Genomic DNA, 21,085 nt, shown 5'->3' on the forward strand with positions numbered 1-21,085 from the left:
AGAAGGACATCAGGACAAAGATATGTAATGAAAATAAGTCCAGGCTGGCTGTCCTTGTGGGCATCAGCTGCTGCCATCTGCATTGGTGTTGCCATGAGCATGGCAAAGCAGGTAAAAGGTTGCTTTTCCTTGTGTGACACAGGAGCTCTTGAGTTGAAAGCTAGAGGGATGCAATAGAAAGAGCTGCAACCTCTGCCATACATGGCAAAGGTGAGTGGGATGTTGTTTCAATTAGTGCTGATGTCAGGAAGGACTGTAAGGATGGAAAGTCTGGTGTTTGCCATGGGCAGGGAAACACATCTGGTTTTCATTTTCTCTTTCTCTTTGAGTGCCAGATAAACAGGGGAGAGTGTGCCCTCACCTTGTAACTCCCCTGCCCTCTTCTGCTGAGATGGAGAAATATTCCGGCTTCTAGAAGGACATCAGGACAAAGATATGTAATGAAAATAAGTCCAGGCTGGCTGTCCTTGTGGGCATCAGCTGCTGGCATCTGCATTGCTGCTGCCATGAGCATGGCACAGCAGGTAAAAGGTTGCTTTTCCTTGTGTGACACAGGAGCTCTTGACTTGAAAGCTAGAGGGATGCAATAGAAAGAGCTGCAACCTCTGCCAGACATGGCAAAGGTGAGTGGGATGTTGTTTCAATTAGTGCTGATGTCAGGAAGGACTGTAAGGATGGAAAGTCTGGTGTTTGCCATGGGCAGGGAAACACATCTGGTTTTCATTTTCTCTTTCTCTTTCAGTGCCAGATAAACAGGGGAGAGTGTGCCCTAACCTTGCAACTCTCCTGCCGTCTGCTGCTGAGAGGGAGAAATGTCCCAGCTTCTAGAAAGACATCAGGACAAAGATATGTAATGAAAATAAGTCCAGGCTGGCTGTCCTTGTGGGCATCAGCTGCTGGCATCTGCATTGGTTTTGCCATGAGCATGGCAAAGCAGGTAAAAGATTGCTTTTCCTTGTGTGCCACAGGAGCTCTTGAGTTGAAAGCTAGAGGGATGCAATAGAAAGAGCTGCAACCTCTGCCAGACATGGCAAAGGTGAGTGGGATGTTGTTTCAATTAGTGCTGATGTCAGGAAGGACTGTAAGGATGGAAAGGCTGGTGTTTGCCATGGGCAGGGAAACACATCTGGTTTTCATTTTCTCTTTCTCTTTGAGTGCCAGATAAACAGGGGAGAGTGTGCCCTCACCTTGGACCCATCCTGCCCTCTTCTGCTGAGATGGAGAAATGTTCCAGCTTCTAGAAGGACATCAGGACAAAGATATGTAATGAAAATAAGTCCAGGCTGGCTGTCCTTGTGGGCATCAGCTGCTGCCATCTGCATTGCTGCTGCCATGAGCATGGCACAGCAGGTAAAAGGTTGCTATTCCTTGTGTGCCACAGGAGCTCTTGAGTTGAAAGCTAGAGGGATGCAATAGAAAGAGCTGCAACCTCTGCCAGACATGGCAAAGGTGAGTGGGATGTTGTTTCAATTAGTGCTGATGTCAGGAAGGACTGTAAGGATGGAAAGGCTGGTGTTTGCCATGCGGAGGGAAACACATCTGGTTTTCATTTTCTCTTTCTCTTTGAGTGCCAGATAAACAGGGGAGAGTGTGCCCTCACCTTGTAACTCCCCTGCCCTCTTCTGCTGAGATGGAGAAATGTTCCAGCTTCTAGAAGGACATCAGGACAAAGATATGTAATGAAAATAAGTCCAGGCTGGCTGTCCTTGTGGGCATCAGCTGCTGGCATCTGCATTGCTGCTGCCATAAGCATGTCACAGCAGTTAAAAGGTTGCTTTTCCTTGTGTGACACAGGAGCTCTTGAGTTGAAAGCTAGAGGGATGCAATAGAAAGAGCTGCAACCTCTGCCAGACATGGCAAAGGTGAGTGGGATGTTGTTTCAATTAGTGCTGATGTCAGGAAGGACTGTAAGGATGGAAAGGCTGGTGTTTGCCATGCGGAGGGAAACACATCTGGTTTTCATTTTCTCTTTCTCTTTGAGTGCCAGATAAACAGGGCAGAGTGTGCCCTCACCTTGGACCCATCCTGCCCTCTTCTGCTGAGATGGAGAAATGTTCCAGCTTGTAGAAGGACATCAGGACAAAGATATGTAATGAAAATAAGTCCAGGCTAGCTATCCTTGTGGGCATCAGCTGCTGGCATCTGCATTGCTGCTGCCATGAGCATGGCAAAGCAGGTAAAAGATTGCTTTTCCTTGTGTGACACAGGAGCTCTTGACTTGACAGAAAGACGGATGCAATAGACAGAGCTGCAACCTCTGCCAGACATGGCAAAGGTGAGTGGGATGTTGTTTCAATTAGTGCAGATGACAGGAAGGACAGTAAGGATGGAAAGGCTGGTGTTTGCCATGGGCAGGGAAACACATTTGGTTTACATTTTCTCTTTCTCTTTGAGTGCCAGAAAAAGAGGAGCGTGTGCCCTCACCTTGTAACTCCTCTGCCCTCTTCTGCTGAGATGGAGAAATGTTCCGGCTTCTAGAAGGACATCAGGACAAAGATATGTAATGAAAATAAGTCCAGGCTGGCTGTCCTTGTGGGCATCAGCTGCTGGCATCTGCATTGCTGCTGCCATGAGCATGGCAAAGCAGGTAAAAGGTTGCTTTTCCTTGTGTGACACAGGAGCTCTTGACTTGACAGCTAGAGGGATGCAATAGACAGAGCTGCAACCTCTGCCAGACATGGCAAAGGTGAGTGGGATGTTGTTTCAATTAGTGCTGATGTCAGGAAGGACTGTAAGGTTGGAAAGTCTGGTGTTTGCCATGGGCAGGGAAACACATCTGGTTTACATTTTCTCTTTCTCTTTGAGTGCCAGATAAACAGGGGAGAGTGTGCCCTCACCTTGTAACTCCCCTGCCCTCTTCTGCTGAGATGGAGAAATGTTCCAGCTTCTAGAAGGACATCAGGACAAAGATATGTAATGAAAATAAGTCCAGGCTGGTTGTCCTTGTGGGCATCAGCTGCTGGCATCTGCATTGCGGCTGCCATGAGCATGGCAAAGCAGGTAAAAGATTGCTTTTCCTTGTGTGACACAGGAGCTCTTGACTTGACAGCAAGAGGGATGCAATAGACAGAGCTGCAACCTCTGCCAGACATGGCAAAGGTGAGTGGGATGTTGTTTCCATTGCTGCTGATGTCAGGAATAACTGTAAGGATGGAAAGGATGGTGTTTGCCATGGGCAGGGAAACACATCTGGTTTTCATCTTCTCTTTGTGTGCCAGAAAAAGAGGAGAGTGTGCCCTAACCTTGGACCCACCTGCCCTCTTCTGCTGAGATGGAGAAATGTTCCAGCTTCTAGAAGGACATCAGGACAAAGATATGTAATGAAAATAAGTCCAGGCTGGCTGTCCTTGTGGGCATCAGCTGCTGCCATCTGCATTGCTGCTGCCATGAGCATGGCACAGCAGGTAAAAGGTTGCTTTTCCTTGTGTGACACAGGAGCTCTTGAGTTGAAAGCTAGAGGGATGCAATAGACAGAGCTGCAACCTCTGCCAGACATGGCAAAGGTGAGTGGGATGTTGTTTCAATTAGTGCTGATGTCAGGAAGGACTGTAAGGATGGAAAGGCTGGTGTTTGCCATGGGCAGGGAAACACATCTGGTTTTCATTTTCTCTTTCTCTTTGAGTGCCAGATAAACAGGGGAGAGTGTGCCCTCACCTTGTAACTCCTCTGCCCTCTTCTGCTGAGATGGAGAAATGTTCCGGCTTCTAGAAGGACATCAGGACAAAGATATGTAATGAAAATAAGTCCAGGCTGGCTGTCCTTGTGGGCATCAGCTGCTGGCATCTGCATTGCTGCTGCCATGAGCATGGCACAGCAGGTAAAAGGTTGCTTTTCCTTGTGTGACACAGGAGCTCTTGACTTGACAGCTAGAGGGATGCAATAGACAGAGCTGCAACCTCTGCCAGACATGGCAAAGGTGAGTGGGATGTTGTTTGAATTAGTGCTGATGTCAGGAAGGACTGTAAGGATGGAAAGGCTGGTGTTTGCCATGGGCAGGGAAACACATCTGGTTTTCATTTTCTCTTTCTCTTTCAGTGCCAGATAAACAGGGGAGAGTGTGCCCTAACCTTGCAACTCTCCTGCCGTCTGCTGCTGAGAGGGAGAAATGTCCCAGCTTCTAGAAAGACATCAGGACAAAGATATGTAATGAAAATAAGTCCAGGCTGGCTGTCCTTGTGGGCATCAGCTGCTGGCATCTGCATTGGTTTTGCCATGAGCATGGCAAAGCAGGTAAAAGATTGCTTTTCCTTGTGTGACACAGGAGCTCTTGAGTTGAAAGCTAGAGGGATGCAATAGAAAGAGCTGCAACCTCTGCCATACATGGCAAAGGTGAGTGGGATGTTGTTTCAATTAGTGCTGATGTCAGGAAGGACTGTAAGGATGGAAAGGCTGGTGTTTGCCATGGGCAGGGAAACACATCTGGTTTTCATTTTCTCTTTCTCTTTGAGTGCCAGATAAACAGGGGAGAGTGTGCCATCACCTTGGACCCATCCTGCCCTCTTCTGCTGAGATGGAGAAATGTTCCAGCTTCTAGAAGGACATCAGGACAAAGATATGTAATGAAAATAAGTCCAGGCTGGCTGTCCTTGTGGGCATCAGCTGCTGCCATCTGCATTGCTGCTGCCATGAGCATGGCACAGCAGGTAAAAGGTTGCTATTCCTTGTGTGCCACAGGAGCTCTTGAGTTGAAAGCTAGAGGGATGCAATAGAAAGAGCTGCAACCTCTGCCAGACATGGCAAAGGTGAGTGGGATGTTGTTTCAATTAGTGCTGATGTCAGGAAGGACTGTAAGGATGGAAAGGCTGGTGTTTGCCATGCGGAGGGAAACACATCTGGTTTTCATTTTCTCTTTCTCTTTGAGTGCCAGATAAACAGGGGAGAGTGTGCCCTCACCTTGTAACTCCCCTGCCCTCTTCTGCTGAGATGGAGAAATGTTCCAGCTTCTAGAAGGACATCAGGACAAAGATATGTAATGAAAATAAGTCCAGGCTGGCTGTCCTTGTGGGCATCAGCTGCTGGCATCTGCATTGCTGCTGCCATAAGCATGTCACAGCAGTTAAAAGGTTGCTTTTCCTTGTGTGACACAGGAGCTCTTGAGTTGAAAGCTAGAGGGATGCAATAGAAAGAGCTGCAACCTCTGCCAGACATGGCAAAGGTGAGTGGGATGTTGTTTCAATTAGTGCTGATGTCAGGAAGGACTGTAAGGATGGAAAGGCTGGTGTTTGCCATGCGGAGGGAAACACATCTGGTTTTCATTTTCTCTTTCTCTTTGAGTGCCAGATAAACAGGGCAGAGTGTGCCCTCACCTTGGACCCATCCTGCCCTCTTCTGCTGAGATGGAGAAATGTTCCAGCTTGTAGAAGGACATCAGGACAAAGATATGTAATGAAAATAAGTCCAGGCTAGCTATCCTTGTGGGCATCAGCTGCTGGCATCTGCATTGCTGCTGCCATGAGCATGGCACAGCAGGTAAAAGGTTGCTTTTCCTTGTGTGACACAGGAGCTCTTGACTTGAAAGCTAGAGGGATGCAATAGACAGAGCTGCAACCTCTGCCAGACATGGCAAAGGTGAGTGGGATGTTGTTTGAATTAGTGCTGATGTCAGGAAGGACTGTAAGGATGGAAAGGCTGGTGTTTGCCATGGGCAGGGAAACACATCTCGTTTACATTTTCTCTTTCTCTTTGAGTGCCAGAAAAAGAGGAGAGTGTGCCCTCACCTTGGAACTCCCCTGCCCTCTTCTGCTGAGATGGAGAAATGTTCCAGCTTCTAGAAGGACATCAGGACAAAGATATGTAATGAAAATAAGTCCAGGCTGGCTGTCCTTGTGGGCATCAGCTGCTGCCATCTGCATTGGTGTTGCCATGAGCATGGCAAAGCAGGTAAAAGGTTGCTTTTCCTTGTGTGACACAGGAGCTCTTGAGTTGAAAGCTAGAGGGATGCAATAGAAAGAGCTGCAACCTCTGCCATACATGGCAAAGGTGAGTGGGATGTTGTTTCAATTAGTGCTGATGTCAGGAAGGACTGTAAGGATGGAAAGTCTGGTGTTTGCCATGGGCAGGGAAACACATCTGGTTTTCATTTTCTCTTTCTCTTTGAGTGCCAGATAAACAGGGGAGAGTGTGCCCTCACCTTGTAACTCCCCTGCCCTCTTCTGCTGAGATGGAGAAATATTCCGGCTTCTAGAAGGACATCAGGACAAAGATATGTAATGAAAATAAGTCCAGGCTGGCTGTCCTTGTGGGCATCAGCTGCTGGCATCTGCATTGCTGCTGCCATGAGCATGGCACAGCAGGTAAAAGGTTGCTTTTCCTTGTGTGACACAGGAGCTCTTGACTTGAAAGCTAGAGGGATGCAATAGAAAGAGCTGCAACCTCTGCCAGACATGGCAAAGGTGAGTGGGATGTTGTTTCAATTAGTGCTGATGTCAGGAAGGACTGTAAGGATGGAAAGTCTGGTGTTTGCCATGGGCAGGGAAACACATCTGGTTTTCATTTTCTCTTTCTCTTTCAGTGCCAGATAAACAGGGGAGAGTGTGCCCTAACCTTGCAACTCTCCTGCCGTCTGCTGCTGAGAGGGAGAAATGTCCCAGCTTCTAGAAAGACATCAGGACAAAGATATGTAATGAAAATAAGTCCAGGCTGGCTGTCCTTGTGGGCATCAGCTGCTGGCATCTGCATTGGTTTTGCCATGAGCATGGCAAAGCAGGTAAAAGATTGCTTTTCCTTGTGTGCCACAGGAGCTCTTGAGTTGAAAGCTAGAGGGATGCAATAGAAAGAGCTGCAACCTCTGCCAGACATGGCAAAGGTGAGTGGGATGTTGTTTCAATTAGTGCTGATGTCAGGAAGGACTGTAAGGATGGAAAGGCTGGTGTTTGCCATGGGCAGGGAAACACATCTGGTTTTCATTTTCTCTTTCTCTTTGAGTGCCAGATAAACAGGGGAGAGTGTGCCCTCACCTTGGACCCATCCTGCCCTCTTCTGCTGAGATGGAGAAATGTTCCAGCTTCTAGAAGGACATCAGGACAAAGATATGTAATGAAAATAAGTCCAGGCTGGCTGTCCTTGTGGGCATCAGCTGCTGCCATCTGCATTGCTGCTGCCATGAGCATGGCACAGCAGGTAAAAGGTTGCTATTCCTTGTGTGCCACAGGAGCTCTTGAGTTGAAAGCTAGAGGGATGCAATAGAAAGAGCTGCAACCTCTGCCAGACATGGCAAAGGTGAGTGGGATGTTGTTTCAATTAGTGCTGATGTCAGGAAGGACTGTAAGGATGGAAAGGCTGGTGTTTGCCATGCGGAGGGAAACACATCTGGTTTTCATTTTCTCTTTCTCTTTGAGTGCCAGATAAACAGGGGAGAGTGTGCCCTCACCTTGTAACTCCCCTGCCCTCTTCTGCTGAGATGGAGAAATGTTCCAGCTTCTAGAAGGACATCAGGACAAAGATATGTAATGAAAATAAGTCCAGGCTGGCTGTCCTTGTGGGCATCAGCTGCTGGCATCTGCATTGCTGCTGCCATAAGCATGTCACAGCAGTTAAAAGGTTGCTTTTCCTTGTGTGACACAGGAGCTCTTGAGTTGAAAGCTAGAGGGATGCAATAGAAAGAGCTGCAACCTCTGCCAGACATGGCAAAGGTGAGTGGGATGTTGTTTCAATTAGTGCTGATGTCAGGAAGGACTGTAAGGATGGAAAGGCTGGTGTTTGCCATGCGGAGGGAAACACATCTGGTTTTCATTTTCTCTTTCTCTTTGAGTGCCAGATAAACAGGGCAGAGTGTGCCCTCACCTTGGACCCATCCTGCCCTCTTCTGCTGAGATGGAGAAATGTTCCAGCTTGTAGAAGGACATCAGGACAAAGATATGTAATGAAAATAAGTCCAGGCTAGCTATCCTTGTGGGCATCAGCTGCTGGCATCTGCATTGCTGCTGCCATGAGCATGGCAAAGCAGGTAAAAGATTGCTTTTCCTTGTGTGACACAGGAGCTCTTGACTTGACAGAAAGACGGATGCAATAGACAGAGCTGCAACCTCTGCCAGACATGGCAAAGGTGAGTGGGATGTTGTTTCAATTAGTGCAGATGACAGGAAGGACAGTAAGGATGGAAAGGCTGGTGTTTGCCATGGGCAGGGAAACACATTTGGTTTACATTTTCTCTTTCTCTTTGAGTGCCAGAAAAAGAGGAGCGTGTGCCCTCACCTTGTAACTCCTCTGCCCTCTTCTGCTGAGATGGAGAAATGTTCCGGCTTCTAGAAGGACATCAGGACAAAGATATGTAATGAAAATAAGTCCAGGCTGGCTGTCCTTGTGGGCATCAGCTGCTGGCATCTGCATTGCTGCTGCCATGAGCATGGCAAAGCAGGTAAAAGGTTGCTTTTCCTTGTGTGACACAGGAGCTCTTGACTTGACAGCTAGAGGGATGCAATAGACAGAGCTGCAACCTCTGCCAGACATGGCAAAGGTGAGTGGGATGTTGTTTCAATTAGTGCTGATGTCAGGAAGGACTGTAAGGTTGGAAAGTCTGGTGTTTGCCATGGGCAGGGAAACACATCTGGTTTACATTTTCTCTTTCTCTTTGAGTGCCAGATAAACAGGGGAGAGTGTGCCCTCACCTTGTAACTCCCCTGCCCTCTTCTGCTGAGATGGAGAAATGTTCCAGCTTCTAGAAGGACATCAGGACAAAGATATGTAATGAAAATAAGTCCAGGCTGGTTGTCCTTGTGGGCATCAGCTGCTGGCATCTGCATTGCGGCTGCCATGAGCATGGCAAAGCAGGTAAAAGATTGCTTTTCCTTGTGTGACACAGGAGCTCTTGACTTGACAGCAAGAGGGATGCAATAGACAGAGCTGCAACCTCTGCCAGACATGGCAAAGGTGAGTGGGATGTTGTTTCCATTGCTGCTGATGTCAGGAATAACTGTAAGGATGGAAAGGATGGTGTTTGCCATGGGCAGGGAAACACATCTGGTTTTCATCTTCTCTTTGTGTGCCAGAAAAAGAGGAGAGTGTGCCCTAACCTTGGACCCACCTGCCCTCTTCTGCTGAGATGGAGAAATGTTCCAGCTTCTAGAAGGACATCAGGACAAAGATATGTAATGAAAATAAGTCCAGGCTGGCTGTCCTTGTGGGCATCAGCTGCTGCCATCTGCATTGCTGCTGCCATGAGCATGGCACAGCAGGTAAAAGGTTGCTTTTCCTTGTGTGACACAGGAGCTCTTGAGTTGAAAGCTAGAGGGATGCAATAGACAGAGCTGCAACCTCTGCCAGACATGGCAAAGGTGAGTGGGATGTTGTTTCAATTAGTGCTGATGTCAGGAAGGACTGTAAGGATGGAAAGGCTGGTGTTTGCCATGGGCAGGGAAACACATCTGGTTTTCATTTTCTCTTTCTCTTTGAGTGCCAGATAAACAGGGGAGAGTGTGCCCTCACCTTGTAACTCCTCTGCCCTCTTCTGCTGAGATGGAGAAATGTTCCGGCTTCTAGAAGGACATCAGGACAAAGATATGTAATGAAAATAAGTCCAGGCTGGCTGTCCTTGTGGGCATCAGCTGCTGGCATCTGCATTGCTGCTGCCATGAGCATGGCACAGCAGGTAAAAGGTTGCTTTTCCTTGTGTGACACAGGAGCTCTTGACTTGACAGCTAGAGGGATGCAATAGACAGAGCTGCAACCTCTGCCAGACATGGCAAAGGTGAGTGGGATGTTGTTTGAATTAGTGCTGATGTCAGGAAGGACTGTAAGGATGGAAAGGCTGGTGTTTGCCATGGGCAGGGAAACACATCTGGTTTTCATTTTCTCTTTCTCTTTCAGTGCCAGATAAACAGGGGAGAGTGTGCCCTAACCTTGCAACTCTCCTGCCGTCTGCTGCTGAGAGGGAGAAATGTCCCAGCTTCTAGAAAGACATCAGGACAAAGATATGTAATGAAAATAAGTCCAGGCTGGCTGTCCTTGTGGGCATCAGCTGCTGGCATCTGCATTGGTTTTGCCATGAGCATGGCAAAGCAGGTAAAAGATTGCTTTTCCTTGTGTGACACAGGAGCTCTTGAGTTGAAAGCTAGAGGGATGCAATAGAAAGAGCTGCAACCTCTGCCATACATGGCAAAGGTGAGTGGGATGTTGTTTCAATTAGTGCTGATGTCAGGAAGGACTGTAAGGATGGAAAGGCTGGTGTTTGCCATGGGCAGGGAAACACATCTGGTTTTCATTTTCTCTTTCTCTTTGAGTGCCAGATAAACAGGGGAGAGTGTGCCATCACCTTGGACCCATCCTGCCCTCTTCTGCTGAGATGGAGAAATGTTCCAGCTTCTAGAAGGACATCAGGACAAAGATATGTAATGAAAATAAGTCCAGGCTGGCTGTCCTTGTGGGCATCAGCTGCTGCCATCTGCATTGCTGCTGCCATGAGCATGGCACAGCAGGTAAAAGGTTGCTATTCCTTGTGTGCCACAGGAGCTCTTGAGTTGAAAGCTAGAGGGATGCAATAGAAAGAGCTGCAACCTCTGCCAGACATGGCAAAGGTGAGTGGGATGTTGTTTCAATTAGTGCTGATGTCAGGAAGGACTGTAAGGATGGAAAGGCTGGTGTTTGCCATGCGGAGGGAAACACATCTGGTTTTCATTTTCTCTTTCTCTTTGAGTGCCAGATAAACAGGGGAGAGTGTGCCCTCACCTTGTAACTCCCCTGCCCTCTTCTGCTGAGATGGAGAAATGTTCCAGCTTCTAGAAGGACATCAGGACAAAGATATGTAATGAAAATAAGTCCAGGCTGGCTGTCCTTGTGGGCATCAGCTGCTGGCATCTGCATTGCTGCTGCCATAAGCATGTCACAGCAGTTAAAAGGTTGCTTTTCCTTGTGTGACACAGGAGCTCTTGAGTTGAAAGCTAGAGGGATGCAATAGAAAGAGCTGCAACCTCTGCCAGACATGGCAAAGGTGAGTGGGATGTTGTTTCAATTAGTGCTGATGTCAGGAAGGACTGTAAGGATGGAAAGGCTGGTGTTTGCCATGCGGAGGGAAACACATCTGGTTTTCATTTTCTCTTTCTCTTTGAGTGCCAGATAAACAGGGCAGAGTGTGCCCTCACCTTGGACCCATCCTGCCCTCTTCTGCTGAGATGGAGAAATGTTCCAGCTTGTAGAAGGACATCAGGACAAAGATATGTAATGAAAATAAGTCCAGGCTAGCTATCCTTGTGGGCATCAGCTGCTGGCATCTGCATTGCTGCTGCCATGAGCATGGCAAAGCAGGTAAAAGATTGCTTTTCCTTGTGTGACACAGGAGCTCTTGACTTGACAGAAAGACGGATGCAATAGACAGAGCTGCAACCTCTGCCAGACATGGCAAAGGTGAGTGGGATGTTGTTTCAATTAGTGCAGATGACAGGAAGGACAGTAAGGATGGAAAGGCTGGTGTTTGCCATGGGCAGGGAAACACATTTGGTTTACATTTTCTCTTTCTCTTTGAGTGCCAGAAAAAGAGGAGCGTGTGCCCTCACCTTGTAACTCCTCTGCCCTCTTCTGCTGAGATGGAGAAATGTTCCGGCTTCTAGAAGGACATCAGGACAAAGATATGTAATGAAAATAAGTCCAGGCTGGCTGTCCTTGTGGGCATCAGCTGCTGGCATCTGCATTGCTGCTGCCATGAGCATGGCAAAGCAGGTAAAAGGTTGCTTTTCCTTGTGTGACACAGGAGCTCTTGACTTGACAGCTAGAGGGATGCAATAGACAGAGCTGCAACCTCTGCCAGACATGGCAAAGGTGAGTGGGATGTTGTTTCAATTAGTGCTGATGTCAGGAAGGACTGTAAGGATGGAAAGGCTGGTGTTTGCCATGGGCAGGGAAACACATCTGGTTTACATTTTCTCTTTCTCTTTGAGTGCCAGATAAACAGGGGAGAGTGTGCCCTCAACTTGTAACTCCCCTGCCCTCTTCTGCTGAGATGGAGAAATGTTCCGGCTTCTAGAAGGACATCAGGACAAAGATATGTAATGAAAATAAGTCCAGGCTGGCTGTCCTTGTGGGCATCAGCTGCTGGCATCTGCATTGCTGCTGCCATGAGCATGGCACAGCAGTTAAAAGGTTGCTTTTCCTTGTGTGACACAGGAGCTCTTGAGTTGAAAGCTAGAGGGATGCAATAGAAAGAGCTGCAACCTCTGCCAGACATGGCAAAGGTGAGTGGGATGTTGTTTCAATTAGTGCTGATGTCAGGAAGGACTGTAAGGATGGAAAGGCTGGTGTTTGCCATGGGCAGGGAAACACATCTGGTTTTCATTTTCTCTTTCTCTTTGAGTGCCAGATAAACAGGGGAGAGTGTGCCCTCACCTTGGAACTCCCCTGCCCTCTTCTGCTGAGATGGAGAAATGTTCCAGCTTCTAGAAGGACATCAGGACAATGATATGTAATGAAAATAAGTCCAGGCTGGCTGTCCTTGTGGGCATCAGCTGCTGGCATCTGCATTGCTGCTGCCATGAGCATGGCACAGCAGGTAAAAGGTTGCTTTTCCTTGTGTGACACAGGAGTTCTTGAGTTGAAAGCTAGAGGGATGCAATAGACAGAGCTGCAACCTCTGCCAGACATGGCAAAGGTGAGTGGGATGTTGTTTCAATTATTGCTGATGTCAGGAGGACTGTAAGGATGGAAAGGCTGGTGTTTGCCATGGGCAGGGAAACACATCTGGTTTTCATTTTCTCTTTCTCTTTGAGTGCCAGATAAACAGGGGAGAGTGTGCCCTCACCTTGGAACTCTCCTGCCCTCTGCAGCTCAGAGGAAGAAATGTCCAAGCTTCTAGAAGGACATCAGGACAAAGATATGTAATGAAAATAAGTCCAGGCTGGCTGCCCTTGTGGGCATCAGCTGCTGGCATCTGCATTGCTGCTGCCATGAGCATGGCAAAGCAGGTAAAAGATTGCTTTTCCTTGTGTGACACAGGAGCTCTTGACTTGACAGCTAGAGGGATGCAATAAAAAGAGCTGCAACCTCTGCCTGACATGGCAAAGGTGAGTGGGATGTTGTTTCAATTAGTGCTGATGTCAGAAAGACTGTAAGGATGGAAAGGCTGGTGTTTGCCATGGGCTGGGAAACACATCTGGTTTTCATTTTCTCTTTCTCTTTGAGTGCCAGATAAACAGGGGAGAGTGTGCTCTCACCTTGGACCCATCCTGCCCTCTTCTGCTGAGGTGGAGAATTGTTCCAGCTTGTAGAAGGACATCAGGACAAAGATATGTAATGAAAATAAGTCCAGGCTGGCTGTCCCTGTGGGCATCAGCTGCAGGCATCTGCATTGCTGCTGCCATGAGCATGGCAAAGCAGGTAAAAGGTTGCTTTTCCTTGTGTGACACAGGAGCTCTTGACTTGAAAGCTAGAGGGATGCAATAGAAAGACCTGCAGCCTCTGCCAGACATAGCAAAAGTGAGTGGGATGTTGTTTCCATTGCTGCTGATGTCAGGAAGACTTTAAGGATGGAAAGGCTTGTGTTTGCCATTGGCTGGGAAACACATCTTGTTTTCATTTTCTCTTTATCTTTGAGTGCCAGATAAACAGGGGGAGCGTGCCCTCACCTTGGAACTCTCCTGCCCTCTGCTCCTCAGAGGGAGAATGGCCAAGCTTGTAGAAGGACATCAGGACAAAGATATGTAATGGAAATAAGTGCAGGCTGGCTGTCCTTGTGGGCATCAGCTGCTGGCATCTGCATTGCTGCTGCCATGAGCATGGCAAAGCAGGTTAAAGGTTGCTTTTCCTTGTGTGACACAGGAGCTCTTGACTTGAAAGCTAGAGGGATGCAATAGAAAGAGCTGCAACCTCTGCCAGACATGGCAAAGGTGAGTGGGATGTTGTTTCAGTTGCTGCTAATGTCAGGAAGGACTCTAAGGATGGAAAGTCTGGTGTTTGCCATGGGCAGGGAAACACATCTGGTTTTCATTTTCTCTTTCTCTTTGAGTGCCAGATAAACAGGGGAGAGTGTGCCCTCACGTTGGACCCATCCTGCCCTCTTCTGCTGAGATGGAGAAATCTTCCAGCTTGTAGAAGGACATCAGGACAAAGATATGTAATGAAAATAAGTCCAGGCTGGCTGTCCTTGTGGGCATCAGCTGCTGGCATCTGCATTGCTGCTGCCATGAGCATGGCAAAGCAGGTAAAAGATTGCTTTTCCTTGTGTGACACAGGAGCTCTTGACTTGAAAGCTAGAGGGATGCAATAGAAAGAGCTGCAACCTCTGCCTGACATGGCAAAGGTGAGTGGGATGTTGTTTCCATTTCTGCTGATGTCAGGAAGGACTGTAAGGATGGAAAGGCTGGTGTTTGCCATGGGCAGGGAAACACATCTGGTTTTCATTTTCTCTTTCTCTTTGAGTGCCAGATAAACAGGGGAGAGTGTGCCCTCACCTTGGAACTCTCCTGCCCTCTGCTGCTCAGAGGGAGAAGTGTCCAGGCTTGTAGAAGGACATCAGGACAAAGATATGTAATGAAAATAAGTCCAGGCTGGCTGCCCTTGTGGGCATCAGCTGCTGGCATCTGCATTGCTGCTGCCATGAGCATGGCACAGCAGTTAAAAGATTGCTTTTCCTTGTGTGACACAGGAGCTCTTGACTTGAAAGCTAGAGGGATGCAATAGAAAGAGCTGTAACCTTTGCCTGACATGGCAAAGGTGAGTGGGATGTTGTTTCAGTTGCTGCTAATGTCAGGAAGGACTCTAAGGATGGAAAGTCTGGTGTTTGCCATGCGGAGGGAAACACATCTGGTTTTCATTTTCTCTTTCTCTTTGAGTGCCAGATAAACAGGGGAGAGTGTGCCCTCACGTTGGACCCATCCTGCCCTCTTCTGCTGAGATGGAGAAATGTTCCAGCTTGTAGAAGGACATCAGGACAAAGATATGTAATGAAAATAAGTCCAGGCTGGCTGTCCTTGTGGGCATCAGCTGCTGGCATCTGCATTGCTGCTGCCATGAGCATGGCAAAGCAGGTAAAAGGTTGCTTTTCCTTGTGTGACACAGGAGCTCTTGACTTGAAAGCTAGAGGGATGCAATAGAAAGAGCTGCAACCTCTGCCAGACATGGCAAAGGTGAGTGGGATGTTGTTTCCATTGCTGCTGATGTCAGGAAGGACTGTAAGTATGGAAAGTCTGGTGTTTGCCATGGGCTGGGAAAAACATCTATTTTCTTGTTCTCTTAATCTTTCAGTGCTAGGTAAATAGAGGAGAGTGTGCCCTCACCTTGGAACTCTCCTGCCCTCTGCTGCTCAGAGGAAGAAATGTCCAAGCTTCTAGAAGGACATCAGGACAAAGATATGTAATGAAAATAAGTCCAGGCTGGCTGCCCTTGTGGGCATCAGCTGCTGGCATCTGCATTGCTGCTGCCATGAGCATGGCAAAGCAGGTAAATGGTTGATTTTCCTTGTGTGACACAGGAGCTCTTGACTTGAAAGCTAGAGGGATGCAATAGAAAGAGCTGCAACCTCTGCCTGACATGGCAAAGGTGAGTGGGATGTTGTTTCCATTGCTGCTGATGTCAGGAAGGACTGTAAGGATGGAAAGTCTGGTGTTTGCCATGGGCAGGGAAACACATCTGGTTTTCATTTTCTCTTTCTCTTTGAGTGCCAGATAAACAGGGGAGAGTGTGCCCTCACCTTGGAACTCTCCTGCCCTCTGCTGCTCAGAGGGAGAATGGCCAAGCTTCTAGAAGGACATCAGGACAAAGATATGTAATGAAAATAAGTCCAGGCTGGCTGCCCTTGTGGGCATCAGCTGCTGGCATCTGCATTGCTGCTGCCATGAGCATGGCAAAGCAGGTAAAAGATTGCTTTTCCTTGTGTGACACAGGAGCTCTTGACTTGACAGCTAGAGGGATGCAATAGAAAGAGCTGCAACCTCTGCCTGACATGGCAAAGGTGAGTGGGATGTTGTTTCAAGTAGTGCTGATGTCAGAAAGACTGTAAGGATGGAAAGGCTGGTGTTTGCCATGGGCTGGGAAACACATCTTGTTTTCATTTTCTCTTTCTCTTTGAGTGCCAGATAAACAGGGGAGAGCGTGCCCTCACCTTGGAACTCTCCTGCCCTCTGCTGCTCAGAGGGAGAATGGCCAAGCTTCTAGAAGGACATCAAGACAAAGATATGTAATGAAAGTAAGTCCAGGCTGGCTGTCCTTGTGGGCATCAGCTGCTGGCATCTGCACTGCTGCTGCCATGAGCATGGCACAGCAGGTAAAAGATTGCTTTTCCTTGAGTGACCCAGGAGCTCTTGACTTGAAAGCTAGAGGGATGCAATAGAAAGAGCTGCAACCTCTGCCAGACATGGCAAAGGTGAGTGGGATGTTGTTTCAACTAGTGCTGAAGTCAGGAAGACTGTAAGGATGGAAAGGCTGGTGTTTGCCATGGGCTGGGAAACACATCTGGTTTTCATTTTCTCTTTGTGTGTCAGAAAAAGAGCAGAGTGTGCCCTAACCTTGGACCCATCCTGCCCTCTGCTCCTCAGAGGGAGAATGGCCAAGCTTCTAGAAGGACATCAGGACAAAGATATGTAATGAAAATAAGTCCAGGCTGGCTGTCCTTGTGGGCATCAGCTGCTGGCATCAGCATTGCTGCTGCCATGAGCATGGCACAGCAGGTAAAAGATTGCTTTTCCTTGTGTGACACAGGAGCTCTTGAGTTGAAAGCTAGAGGGATGCAATAGACAGAGCTGCAACCTCTGCCAGACATGGCAAAGGTGAGTGGGATGTTCTTTCAATTAGAGCTGAAGTCAGGAAGACTATAAGGATGGAAAGGCTGGTGTTTGCCATGGGCAGGGAAACACATCTGGTTTTCATTTTCTCTTTGTGTGCCAGAAAAAGAGGAGAGTGTGCCCTAACCTTGGACCCCTCTTGCCCTCTTCTGCTAAGGTGGAGAAATGTTCCAGCTTCTAGAAGGACATCAGGACAAAGATATGTAATGAAAATAAGTCGAGGCTGGCTGTCCTTGTGGGCATCAGCTGCTGGCATCTGCATTGCTGCTGCCATGAGCATGGCACAGGAGGTAAAAGATTGCTTTTCCTTGTGTGACACAGGAGCTCTTGACTTGAAAGCTAGAGGGATGCAATAGAAAGAGCTGCAACCTCTGCCAGACATGGCAAAGGTGAGTGGGATGTTGTTTCAATTAGTGCTGAAGTCAGGAAGACTGTAAGGATGGAAAGGCTGGTGTTTGCCATGGGCTGGGAAACACATCTTGTTTTCATTTTCTCTTTCTCTTTGAGTGCCAGATAAAGAGCAGAGTGTGCCCTAACCTTGGAACACTCCTGCCCTCTTCTGCTGAGATGGTGAAATGTTCCAGCTTCTAGAAGGACATCAAGACAAAGATATGTAACGAAAATAAGTCCAGGCTGGCTGCCCTTGTGGGCATCAGCTGCTGGCATCTGCATTGCTGCTGCCATGAGCATGGCAAAGCAGGTAAAAGGTTGCTTTTCCTTGTGTGACACAGGAGCTCTTGACTTGAAAGCTAGAGGGATGCAATAGAAAGAGCTGCAACCTCTGCCAGACATGGCAAAGGTGAGTGGGATGTTGTTTCAATTAGTGCTGATTTCAGGAAGACTGTAAGGATGGAAGGGCTGGTGTTTGCCATGGGCAGGGAAACACATCTGGTTTTCATCTTCTCTTTGTGTGCCAGAAAAAGAGGAGAGTGTGCCTGTAACTTGGACCCCTCCTGCACTCTTCTGCTGAGATGGTGAAATGTTCCAGCTTCTAGAAGGACATCAGGACAAAGATATCTAATGAAAATAAGTCCAGGCTGGCTGTCCTTGTGGGCATCAGCTGCTGGCATCTGCATTGGTGTTGCCATGAGCATGGCAAAGCATGTAAAAGATTGCTTTTCCTTGTGTGACACAGGAGCTCTTGACTTGACAGCTAGAGGGATGCAATAGAAAGAGCTGCAACCTCTGCCAGACATGGCAAATGTGAGTGGGACGTTGTTTCAGTTGCTGCTGATGTCAGGAAGGACTGTAAGGATGGAAAGGCTGGTGATGGCCATGGGCAGGGAAGCACATCTGGTTTTCATTTTCTCCTCTTTGAGTGCCAGATAAACAGGGGAGGGTGTGCCCTCACCTTGGAACCCTCCTGCCCTTTTCTGCTGAAATGGTGAAATGTTCCAGCTTCTAGAAGGACATCAGGACAAAGATATGTAATGAAAATATGTCCAGGCTGGCTGTCCTTCTGGGCATCACCTGCTGGCATCTGGACTTCTGTGCCATGAGCATGGCAAAGCAGGTAAAAGATTGCTTTTCCTTGAGTGACACAGGAGCTCTTGACTTGAAAGCTAGAGGGATGGAATAGAAAGAGCTGCAACCTCTGCCAGACATGGCAAAGGTGAGTGGGATGTTGTTTCAATTAGTGCTGATATCAGGAAGGACTGTAAGGATGGAAAGGCTGGTGTTTGCCATGAGCAGGGAAACACATCTGGTTTTCCTTTTCTCTTTGTGTGCCAGGAAAAGAGAAGAGTGTGCCCTCACCTTGGAGCTCTCCTGCCCTCTGCTGCTCAGAGGGAGAAGTGTCCAGGCTTGTAGACGGACATCAGGACAAAGATATGTAATAAAAATAAGTCCAGGCTGGCTGTCCTTGTGGGCATCAGCTGCTGGCATCTGCATTCCTGCTGACATGAGCATGGCACAGCAGGTAAAAGGTTGCTTTTCCTTGTGTGACACAGGAGCTCTTGACTTGACAGCTAGAGGGATGTAACAGAAAGAGCTGCAACCTCTGCCAGACATGGCAATGGTGAGTGGGATGTTGTTTCAATTAGAGCAGATGTCAGGAAGGACTGTAAGGATGGAAAGGCTGTTGTTTGCCATGGGCAGGGAAAGACATCTTGTTTTCATCTTCTCTTTGTCTTTTTTTGCCAGAAAAATAGGAGAGTGTGCCCTCACCTTGGACCCCTCCTGCCCTCTTCTGCTGAGATGGAGAAATGTTCCAGCTTCTAAAAGGACATCAGGACAAAGATATGTAATGAAAATAAGTCCAGGCTGGCTGCCCTTGTGGGCATCAGCTGCTGGCATCTGCATTGCTGCTGCCATGATCATGGCAAAGCAGGTAACAAATTGCTTTTCCTTGTGTGACACAGGAGCTCTTGACTTGACAGCTAGAGGGATGCTATAGAAAGAGCTGCAACCTCTGCCAGACATGGCAAAGGTGAGTGGGATGTTGTTTCCATTGCTGCTTATGTCAGGAAGACAGTAAGGATGGAAAGGCTGGTGTTTGCCATGGGCTGGGAAACACATCTTGTTTTCATTTTCTCTTTCTCTTTGAGTGCCAGATAAAGAGCAGAGTGTGCCCTAACCTTGGAACACTCCTGCCCTCTTCTGCTGAGATGGAGAAATCTTCCAGCTTCTAGAAGGACACCAAGACAAAGATATGTAATGAAAATAAGTCCAGGCTGGCTGTCCTTGTGGGCATCAGCTGCTGGCATCTGCATTGCTGCTGCCATGAGCATGGCAAAGCAGGTAAAAGATTGCTTTTCCTTGTGTGACACAGGAGCTCTTGACTTGAAAGCTAGAGGGAAGCAATAGAAAGAGCTGCAACCTCTGCCAGACATGGCAAAGGTGAGTGGGATGTTGTTTCAATTAGTGCTGATGTCAGGAGGACTGTAAGGATGGAAAGTCTGGTGTTTGCCATGGGCTGGGAAACACATCTTGTTTTAATATTCTCTTTGCGTGCCAGAAAAAGAGCAGAGTGTGCCCTTACCTTGGACCCCTTCTGCCCTCTTCTGCTGAGGTGGAGAAATGTTCCAGCTTCTAGAAGGACATCAGGAAAAAGATATCTAATGAAAATAAGTCCAGGCTGGCTGTCCTTGTGGGCATCAGCTGCTGGCATCTGCACTGCTGCTGCCATGAGCATGGCAAAGCAGGTAAAAGATTGCTTTTCCTTGTGTGACACAGGAGCTCTTGACTTGAAAGCTAGAGGGAAGCAATAGAAAGAGCTGCAACCTCTGCCAGACATGGCAAAGGTGAGTGGGATGTTGTTTCAATTAGTGCTGAAGTCAGGAAGACTGTAAGGATGGAAAGGCTGGTGTTTGCCATGGGCTGGGAAACACATCTTATTTTCATTTTGTCTTAATCTTTCAGTGCTAGATAAATAGAGGAGTGTGTGCCCTCACCTTGGACCCCTCCTGCCCTTTTCTGCTGAGATGGAGATATGTTCCAGCTTCTAGAAGGACATCAGGACAAAGATATGTAATGAAAATAAGTCCAGGCTGTCTGTCCCTGTGGGCATCAGCTGCTGGCATCTGCATTGCTGCTGCCATGAGCATGACACAGCAGGTAAAAGATTGCTTTTCCTTGTGTGACACAGGAGCTCTTGACTTGACAGCTAGAGGGATGCTATAGAAAGAGCTGCAACCTCTGCCTGACATGGCAAAGGTGAGTGGGATGTTGTTTCTGTTGCTGCTGATGTCAGGAAGGACTGTAAGGATGGAAGTCTGGTGTTTGCCATCGGCAGGGAAACACATCTGGTTTTCATCTTCTCTTTTTCTTTGTGTGCCAGATAAAGAGGAGAGTGTGCCCTCAGCTTGGACCCCTCCTGCCCTGTGCTGCTGAGATGGAGAAATGTTCCAGCTTCTAGAAGGACATCAGGACAAAGATATGTAACGAAAATAAGTCCAGGCTGGCTGTCCTTGTGGGCATCTGCTGCTGGCATCTGCATTGCTGCTGCCATGAGCATGGCACAGCAGGTAAAAAGATTGCTTTTCCTTGTGTGACACAGCAGCTCTTGACTTGACAGCTAGAGGGATGTAATAGAAAGAGCTGCAACCTCTGCCAGACATGGCAAAGGTGAGTGGGATGTTGTTTCAATTAGTGCTGATGTCAGGAGGACTGTAAGGATGGAAAGTCTGGTGTTTGCCATGGGCTGGGAAACACATCTTGTTTTAATATTCTCTTTGCGTGCCAGAAAAAGAGCAGAGTGTGCCCTTACCTTGGACCCCTTCTGCCCTCTTCTGCTGAGGTGGAGAAATGTTCCAGCTTCTAGAAGGACATCAGGAAAAAGATATCTAATGAAAATAAGTCCAGGCTGGCTGTCCTTGTGGGCATCAGCTGCTGGCATCTGCACTGCTGCTGCCATGAGCATGGCAAAGCAGGTAAAAGATTGCTTT

Source organism: Phasianus colchicus, chromosome Z, assembly GCF_987193195.1.
Source record: "Phasianus colchicus chromosome Z, bPhaCol1.hap1.1, whole genome shotgun sequence".
NCBI lineage: Eukaryota > Metazoa > Chordata > Aves > Galliformes > Phasianidae > Phasianus > Phasianus colchicus.